Below are 8,957 nucleotides of genomic sequence, written 5' to 3' on the forward strand. Positions count from 1 at the left end.
ATTATGTGTCATAACTTAGAACTGTAGGAATCTTAATAAGGAAGAGATCTTATATTTAAGGTAAATTCTTCAAAAATTGAGGTTGAAACAACCTCTAGAAAATTTCCATAATGTCAAAACATTTAGAAAACAGTTTTTTAAAAATCAAAAGGTAATGATATGAGAAGACTTTGACCCTGTTTTTCTGATACTGCATTTATTCTTATAGATAAGTGTTTATTTATTTATTATATTAATCTGCGGATCATTTTTCACCATGTTTCTTTTTTTATGTATCAAAGCTCATACTGTACAATGAGTTCTGGGTTGCAAAAGAGGATTTATTTTTTGCACCTATTTGTCTACAAGTTAAACAAAACCACACACAAGTGCTACCATCTTTGAATCATTTTTAATACAGGTAAAAAGTTGAAGCAATTTCTCATGTCAACATTTAGCTTGACATGGTGGCACATGCCTGCAATCCTAGCACTCAGTAGGCTGAGGCAGGAGAATTATGAGTTCAAAGCCAGTCTGAGCTATATTGCAAGACCCTGTCTTAATAACAAACAAACAAAAGTCAATGTTTAAATAATCCTGACTTTTTTTAGAAGAATTTGAAAATAGTTTAATTATAAAGTATTCCAAAGTGGCAATCATTTTTCAAGTAAAATTATGTGTAGCAGTCTATGACTTATATTACAAATGATAACAATATCAGTTTATTAAGTATCTGATTTATGCTAAGAATAGTTCTTTTATATCGTATTCCCAATTGTCACACCTTTTTACAACTCCATCCTTTCTCTTTTCCGATCTGTATTTTTTCCTTTTCTTCTTTCTTTCTATCCTTTAGATTTACTTGATTTCTTCATTTTCTCTACTATTTTTTCCACCTTTGCCTACTTCTTTATGTAGCTCTGATGATCCACAGTTCTCTGATGTAGAAACAAAGACTGGTACCCAGGTAAATAAGAGAAGCTTTTCTAGAATTGTACACACTGTAGGTAGAAGGCTCACTTCCCATCTCTAACTCCAAGGTCTGTGCTCCTTTTATGAAAATTCATTTGAATACTCATGCACCTTAATTGATTCTGTCTGCACTTGGCTTACCTCAGAAATCTGTCTGTACCTCCCCTCTTACCTAATATACACATATGCACACCTCCATTTAATGTTTGCTTCATATATTCCCAAATCTGTTTATGGTATTTTAATTACTAAAATTAGAAAATTGAAGAGAACCTTTTTGAGAACAGAAACAAACTCATGCACTAGAAAAAAAAAGGAAATCTAAATTCAACCCCAAGTGTATTAAGCAATTTTCATTTACAGAAGCCTGGAAATGAGGTTGTTCAGTGAAATTCACTGCGATTGACCAAGAAGATTAATGACTAACAAAAGCAATCTTTAAATTATTTGAAACTTTTTATGAGTATATTATGATGTGTATGTACCCATTATATTTTACATATATAGAAGTGTGTAAAACATGCATGTGTATAAAATCTTCAATACCTTATGCCATATATGTGAGATTTTGTTTGTTTATTTGTTTGTTTTTAAATTTTTATTGTTTTATTATTCATATGTGCATACAATGCTTGGGTCATTTCTCCCCCCTGCCCCCACCCCCTCCATACCACCCACTCCGCCCCATCTCTCTCCCCTCCCAGCCCCTCATTACCAGGCAGAAACTACTTTGCCCTTATCTCTAATTTTGTTGTAGAGAGAGTATAAGCAACAATAGGAAGGAAGAAGGGTTTTTGCTGGTTGAGATAAGAATAGCTATACAGGGAGTTGACTCACATTAATTTCCTGTGCATGTGTGTTACCTTCTAGGTTAATTCTTTTTGATCTAACCTTTTCTATAGTTCCTGGTCCCCTTCTCCTATTGGCCTCAATTGCTTTTAAGGTATCTGCTTTAGTTTCTCTGCATTGAGGGCAACAAATGCTAGCTAATTTTTTAGGTGTCTTACCTATCCTCACCCCTCCCTTGTGTGCTCTCACTTTTATCATGTGCTCAAAGTCCAATCCCTTTGTTGTGTTTGCCCTTGATCTAATATCCGCATATGAGGAAGAACATATGATTTTTGGTCTTTTGGGCCAGGCTAACCTCACTCAGGATGATGTTCTCCAATTTCATCCATTTACCAGTGAATGATAACATTTCATTCTTCTTCATGGTTGCATAAAATTTCATTGTGTATAGATATCACATTTTCTTGATCCATTCGTCAGTAGTGGGGCATCTTGGCTGTTTCCATACTTGGCTATTGTGAATAGTTCCAGTGTTGTATTTTGACTGAGTATTGCCTTAGCTATTCGTGGCCTCTTGTGTTTCCATATAAATTTAGTGGTAGATTTTTCAACCCCTTTAATGAATGTCATTGGAATTTTGATGGGAATTGCATTAAACATGTAGATTACTTTGGGAGCATAGATTTTCATATGTTGAACCACCCCTGCATTCCTGAATGAAGTGTACTTGGTCGTGGTGAATAATCTTTTTGATGTGTTGTTGAATTCGGTTTGCCATTATTTTGTTGAGGTTTTCTGCATCAATGTTCATTAAGGAGATTGGCCTATAGTTCTCCTTTTTGGAAGTGTCTTTCCTGGTTTTGGGATAAGTGTAATACTGGCTTCATAAAATGTGTTTGGCAGTTTTCCTTCCCTTCCTATTTTGTGGAACAGTTTAAGGAGGGTTGGTATCAGTTCTTCTTTAAAGGTCTGATAGAATTCAGCAGAGAATCCATCAGGTCCGGGACTTTTCTTTTTGAGGAGACTCTTGATTGCTGCTTCAATTTCATTTTGTGTTATAGATCTATTCAGGTAATTAATTTCCTCTTGGTTCAGTTTTGGATGATCATATGTATCTAGAAATCTGTCCATTTCTTTAAGATTTTCAAATTTATTTGAATATAGGTTCTCAAAGTAGTCTCTGATGATTTCCTGGACTTCCATGGTGTTTGTTCTCAACTCCCCTTTTGCATTCCTGATTCTACTAATTTGGATTTTTTCTCTCCTCATTTTAGTCAGGTTTGCCAGGGGTCTGTCGATCTTGTTTATTTTTTCAAAGAACCAACTTTTTGTTTCATTAATTCTTTGCATGGTTTTTTTGGTTTCTATTTCGTTGATTTCAGCTCTTATTTTTGTTATTTCTCTCCCATTTGTTTTGGGATTTGCTTGTTCTTGTTTTTCTAGGAGTTTGAGATGTAATATTAGGTCATTGATTTGGGATCTTTCAGTCTTTTTAATATATGCACTCATGGCTATAAACTTTCCTCTCAGGACTGCCTTTGCTGTGTCCCATGGGTTCAGATAGGTTGTGTTTTCATTTTCATTGACTTCCAGGAACTTTTTAATTTCCCTTTTTATTTCATCGATGATCCATTGTTCATTAAGTAATGAGTTATTTAGTTTCCAGCTGTTTGCATGTTTTTTGTCTTCACTTTTGTTGTTGAGTTCTACTTTTACTGCATTGTGATCAGATAGTATGCACGGTATAATTTCTATTTTCTTATATTTGCTGAGGCTTGCTTTGTGCCCTAGGATCTGATCCATTTTGGAGAAGGTTCCATGGACTGCTGAGAAGAATGTATGTTGTGTAGAAGTTGGATGAAGTGTTCTGTAGACATCAAGTAGGTCCATTTGATCTATTGTATATTTTAGATCTTGGATTTCTTTATTGATTTTTTGTTTGGATGACCTATCTATTAATGATAATCGGGTGTTAAAGTCTCCCACAACCACTGTGCTAGAGTTAATATATGCTTTAGGTCTTTCAGGGTATGTTTGATGAAATTGGGTGCATTGACATTGGGTGCATATAGGTTGATAATTATTATTTCCTTTTGGTCTATTTCCCCTTTTATTAGTATGGAATGTCCTTCTTTATCTTATTTGATCAATATAGGTTTGAAGTCTACTTTGTCAGAGATAAGTATTGCTACTCCTGCCTGTTTTCAGGGGCCATTGGCTTGGTAAATCTTCTTCCAGCCTTTCATCCTAAGCCTATGTTTATTTCTGTCGGTGAGATGGGTCTCCTGTAAGCAACAAATTGTTGGATCTTCCTTTTTAATCCATTTCATCAAACAGTACCTTTTGGTGGGTGAATTAAGTGTTAGTACTGATAGGTATGTGGTGATTCCTGTCATTTAGTTGTCTTAGTTGTTTGAAGGTTTGATTGTGTGTACCTAAGTTGAGGTTACTCTCTACTTTCTTGCTTTTCATTTTCCTATAGTTTGGTGCTGCCTGTCTTTTCATGGTTATGTTGGATTTCCCTTGATGAACCTTTTGTAGTGGTTGCTTTGTGGTCACATATTGTTTTCATTTCTGCTTATCATGGAAGACTTTTATTGCTCCATCTATTTTGAATGATAGTTTTGCTGGGTAGAGTATCCTGGGGTTGAAATTATTTTCAATCAGTGCCCAGAAGATCTCATCCTACACTCTTCTTGCTTTTAATGTTTCTGTTGAGAAGTCTGCTGTGATTTTGATGGGTTTACCTTTGTATGTTATTTGTTTTTTCTCTCTTACAGCCTTCAATACTCTTTCCTTAGTTTCTGAACTTGTTGTTTTAATGATGATATGTCATGGGGTAGTTCTATTTTGATCTGGTCTGTTTGGTGTCCTGGAGGTCTCTTGCATCTGTATGGGAATATCTTTCTCTAGATTTCGGAACTTTCCTATTATTATTTTGTTGACTATGCTACGCATTCCCTTTGCTTGCACCTCTTCTCCTTCTTCAATGCCCATGATTCTCAAGTTTGGTCTTTTGATGGAGTCGGTAAGTTCTTGCATTTTCTTTTCACAGGTCTTGAGTTGTTTAATTAATAGTTATTCAGTTTTTCCTTTAATTTCCATTTTATCTTCGAGTTCTGAGATTCTGTCTTCTGTTTGTTCTATTCTGCTGAATTGGCCTTCCGTTTTGTTTTGCATTTCTGTTTCATTCTTTTTTCTGAGGTTTTCTATGTCCAGGGTCGTTTCCTCTTTAATGTTGTCTATTTTTGTCCTGAGTTCATTTATCTCTTTATTAATCATGTTCTCTGTTTCACTTTGGTGTTTTTACAGTGCTTCTATGGTTTCCTTTATTTCCTCTTTTGCTTTTTCAAATTCTCTATTTTTGCCATCTTGGAATTTCTTGAGTGTCTCCTGTACATTTTGGTTGACCCTATCCAGTATCATCTCTATAAAATTCTCATTGAGTACCTGTAGTATGTCTTCTTTTAAATTATTCTTGAGGGGTTCATTGGGTTCTTTGGCATAGTTTATCTTCATTTTGTTGGAGTCTGTATCTTAGTATCTGTTTTCTTCATTTCCCTCTGGTTCCTGTACTAATTTTTTGCTGTGAGGAAACTGGTTTCCCTGTTTTTTCTGTCTTCCCGTCATTGCCCTTGGTGTTGTTATTGTCCCTGTACTGTGTGCAGTTAAGTATTTTCTGGCTTGTAATAATAGCACTAGTGATATTTAGAATGGAAGGGTGAGAGAGGATGGAAAGCAAAGAAGTTAAAGGAAAAGGGAAAAACAAATAATCAAGTAGGAAAAAAACAAAACAAAGAAACAAACAAAAACAGTTTCAAAGATATTAACAGGGAGAGACAGTGTCCTAATCAACCATAAGCTGAAAAGTCATTAGAGAGATAGAGAGAGGATTGAAAATAAAAAGTAAAAAGAATAAAGGTAAGAATAAAAATAAAAAATAAGTAAATGAAAGAAAATACATATATATAAAATAAAACAAAATAAAAAATAAAAAAACCCTTCAAGTTCAAATGCTATGAAGTTTCAGTCTTAATAATTTTGGTGTTCATCCCTCAGCATACAATCCTAGAGATGGTGCCTCAGATGTTGTTCTGTAGTTGTCTCATCAAAGTGGAAACATAAAGTAGAACAAAACTGCACAAAAAAACAAAAAACAACAACAACAAAAAGCCCACCAAGTGTCCCAAGTTCAAATGCAATACAGTTTCAGTAAGTTTTTCAGCATGCAGGTGTAGTTCAGTTGTTTTCTCATCAAAGGTAGGGAGAGAGAAAAAAAAGAGTATGGAGACAGTTCTGTGAATGGCTCTCTGCAGCTGTGGCTTGCCTGCCCATTGCTGTCAGCCTGCTGTTGCTGGAGGCATTATTTATGCAGCTCTCTGGGGTGAGCTTAACACTCACCTGGCCCTGCAGACTTTGTTTACTCAGAGTTCTCCTGTGCGCAAGCCACTGCTACAAGCTTTCCCCTTTCCAAGCACACTGGGGGAGGTGACACTGCACCCGCTTTCTCAGGCCGACCTGTTTGTTTACAGCTCACATGGGAGATGGGTCTTTCCCCCTCTCCTGTGGAGTTTTCCTCTCTCTGCCACTCTCACAAGCTTTCCAGCTCCTGGTTGCTGAGCGTGCGCCCCCGCTCCCACCCTCTCCAGTCAGGCCTGGCTTGTTTATTTACAGTTCCAGGAAGGATTCCCCTCCCCTCTTCTTCAGCACTCAGGGTCCCCCACCCTCACTGCAATGTGTCTTTATTGTTTTTATTGCTTATTACTCAGTTTCTCTTTTTTCCCCGGGTGGGGGTCAGTCTGTCCAAGGGGCTATGCTGATCTGGCCCAGGGTTGTCTTTGGAAGTACCATGTACTGCTTAGCTCACCTTGTCCATGTCTTCCCAAGCCGTCTGGGTGCGGGCATCTGGTGGCCCAGGGGCCCTCCTGGTTTCTCTGTTTAACATGAAGTGGAGATGCTCTGTGCGGGCTGGAGTATGGAGGGGTCAAAGTTTTGATTCTTCTCAGTGGCCTTATATGCAAGGTGTGTCTCCAGCATTTCTCCATGATTTCACTGTTGGAGGCACACTTTCTGCTTCCTCCTTCTAGCCGCCATCTTGGAATCCCCCATGTGTAGATGTTTGTATATATCTTCTGATCACAAAATTATGAAATACATTTATGTTTTGTTGAAAAGCCTTACCATTTTTTTGGTGTAGATTTTATGTTTCTGTATAAGTAATTCCTATTCCAGTATGTTGTTCATTTCAAAGTAAGTTTTTGAACCTATATGAAATCTCCTTAGAACCAAACTTCCTCTCTGGTCCACAAACATTGTGCTTCCAGTCTGCCTCTATGTAATAACCATAAACCCTGATGTACTTCAAAAAAGGTTAGGAAGTATCTAAAACACAGACAGGACTCAATTTGCCACAGTGAATCTGTTTGAGACCTCAGCCTCACATTCTTTGAAGCAGCTTACAGCAGGTATTTTCGTTGACAACAAAAGCAATCAGAAAAAGGAGAGAAAAGATAGATTTTTTAAAGAAAGAAAACAAGAGAACCTCTTTGAAATAATAATGCTGAACTATAATAAATAAATGTGGATCTAGGGAGCAGTGTTAGGATTTCATTTGCTTCCCAAAAGAGATCTCTGAATGATCTTGAGTTGGATCCCCATCTACTATCTCTACTATAGAGAGACTGGCACCTGCAAGTTGCCAATAGACGTTAACAAGAGTGTACAATATTGTCAGAAACTAGTTAAACAAAACTACTATCAACCATCCTTTTATTTCATCTTTCCCTGTTACTCCAACAAGCACATCCAAAGAGCAAGAGAGAGAAGTAAGGGCTTCTTAACTTCTAAAAATTTTAGAACACATATAAGACATACATGAACATATAAGGCAAAGAGAATTCAGAGAAAATGAATCCTAACTTTGCAAATCAGACATTCTGGGGCATCCCAAGAAACAACATGCTTTGTTAAGCAAGCTAAACAGGGTTTGATTTATTTTCTCTCTCCCTGTTTCTATGGTACCCTTTCATTTTTTTCCCTGAATAAAAACAACTTAGAACAAGAAACACTGGTTCATTGAAGGTAGTTTATATAATTCCTTCCAAGACTACAGGATACAAACAAACTGGACAGAGGTTGACAACAGCTGCACCATTCAGTCAAAAGCTTTGCATTTTCTCCTTCCCAGGCCTTGTATGTTCATGATAGCAGCCTGCCTACATTTCACACAGACCTATTGGTTCTCCAAGTGACCCTCAAAATACTAAAAATGGAGGATTACTTTCTATAATGTTATAGCAGCAATAGAAGTTTGGTCATTGCTATGTTGTTGAATTTATCAGGAGAAGAAAAGCCTTAAGGTTTGAGAAGGAGGGTTACAGGGTACAGTTCTATTAGTAACCCCATGGCCTAGGTGGACTCAGGACACCTGTACACTATGTATAATTCTCATTTTAAAAATCAGCTACTCTCAGTCTCCAAGGAATGTTATGAACCAAGCAAGATTGAATGTCTATGAAGCTAGGCATATACTTGTGGAAGAATGAATCCGCCAAGTGTTCTCCTAGATATTTGAAACACATGTTGAGCATACTCTTCTTCCTTACAAGAAAGGATTTGTATGAGGAATATTTAAGCCACAAATAAAACTGTTTCTTCAAGAAGCTCAAAAGTCTGTGGCAAAGAAAACCATATAAACAATGAGATTTAGATTTGACTTCTTAACAGAAACAATGCAGGCCAGAAGACAATGTACTAAATTATTCTAAGCCCTAAAAGAAAATAACTACAAACCTAGATTTACACACCAAGAGAAAATATCCCACAAAAGTGGATGCAAAGTAAATACATGTCCAGATACACAAAACCAAAGAGAATTTGTCACCAGCAGTCTTTCACTAAAAGAAGTAATAGAGGGAGTTGTTCAATTAGAAGGAAAATAATCCAAGACAGAAACAGAAAGGACTGAAGGACAATAGAAATTGTAATGTGTGGGTAAATAAAATGAAATGAATATTAATTGTAACAAAACAATCATTTTTGTGGTATCATTTCACTAAAATGAAAGAAAAAAAACTGATTGTATTATCTTATTTCCCCATCAACAATGTGTGAAATTCTCAGCTGCTGGATATCCTCATAAGAAAATGATTTTTTCATTTTTATTTTTAATTTCAACTATTCAAAGAGTGTGTACTAATATTTTGTGGTTTTTAATT

The 8,957-nt window shown here is 36.3% G+C and overlaps 1 pseudogene; it reads right to left on the minus strand.

Moving 5' to 3' along the window:
- Positions 1–255: 255 nt before the first annotated feature.
- LOC141423770 (small nucleolar RNA SNORA40) lies at positions 256–373 on the minus strand (annotated as a pseudogene).
- Positions 374–8,957: the final 8,584 nt, after the last annotated feature.

This window comes from Castor canadensis, chromosome 5 (genome assembly GCF_047511655.1).
Source record: "Castor canadensis chromosome 5, mCasCan1.hap1v2, whole genome shotgun sequence".
In the NCBI taxonomy this organism is placed as follows: domain Eukaryota; kingdom Metazoa; phylum Chordata; class Mammalia; order Rodentia; family Castoridae; genus Castor; species Castor canadensis.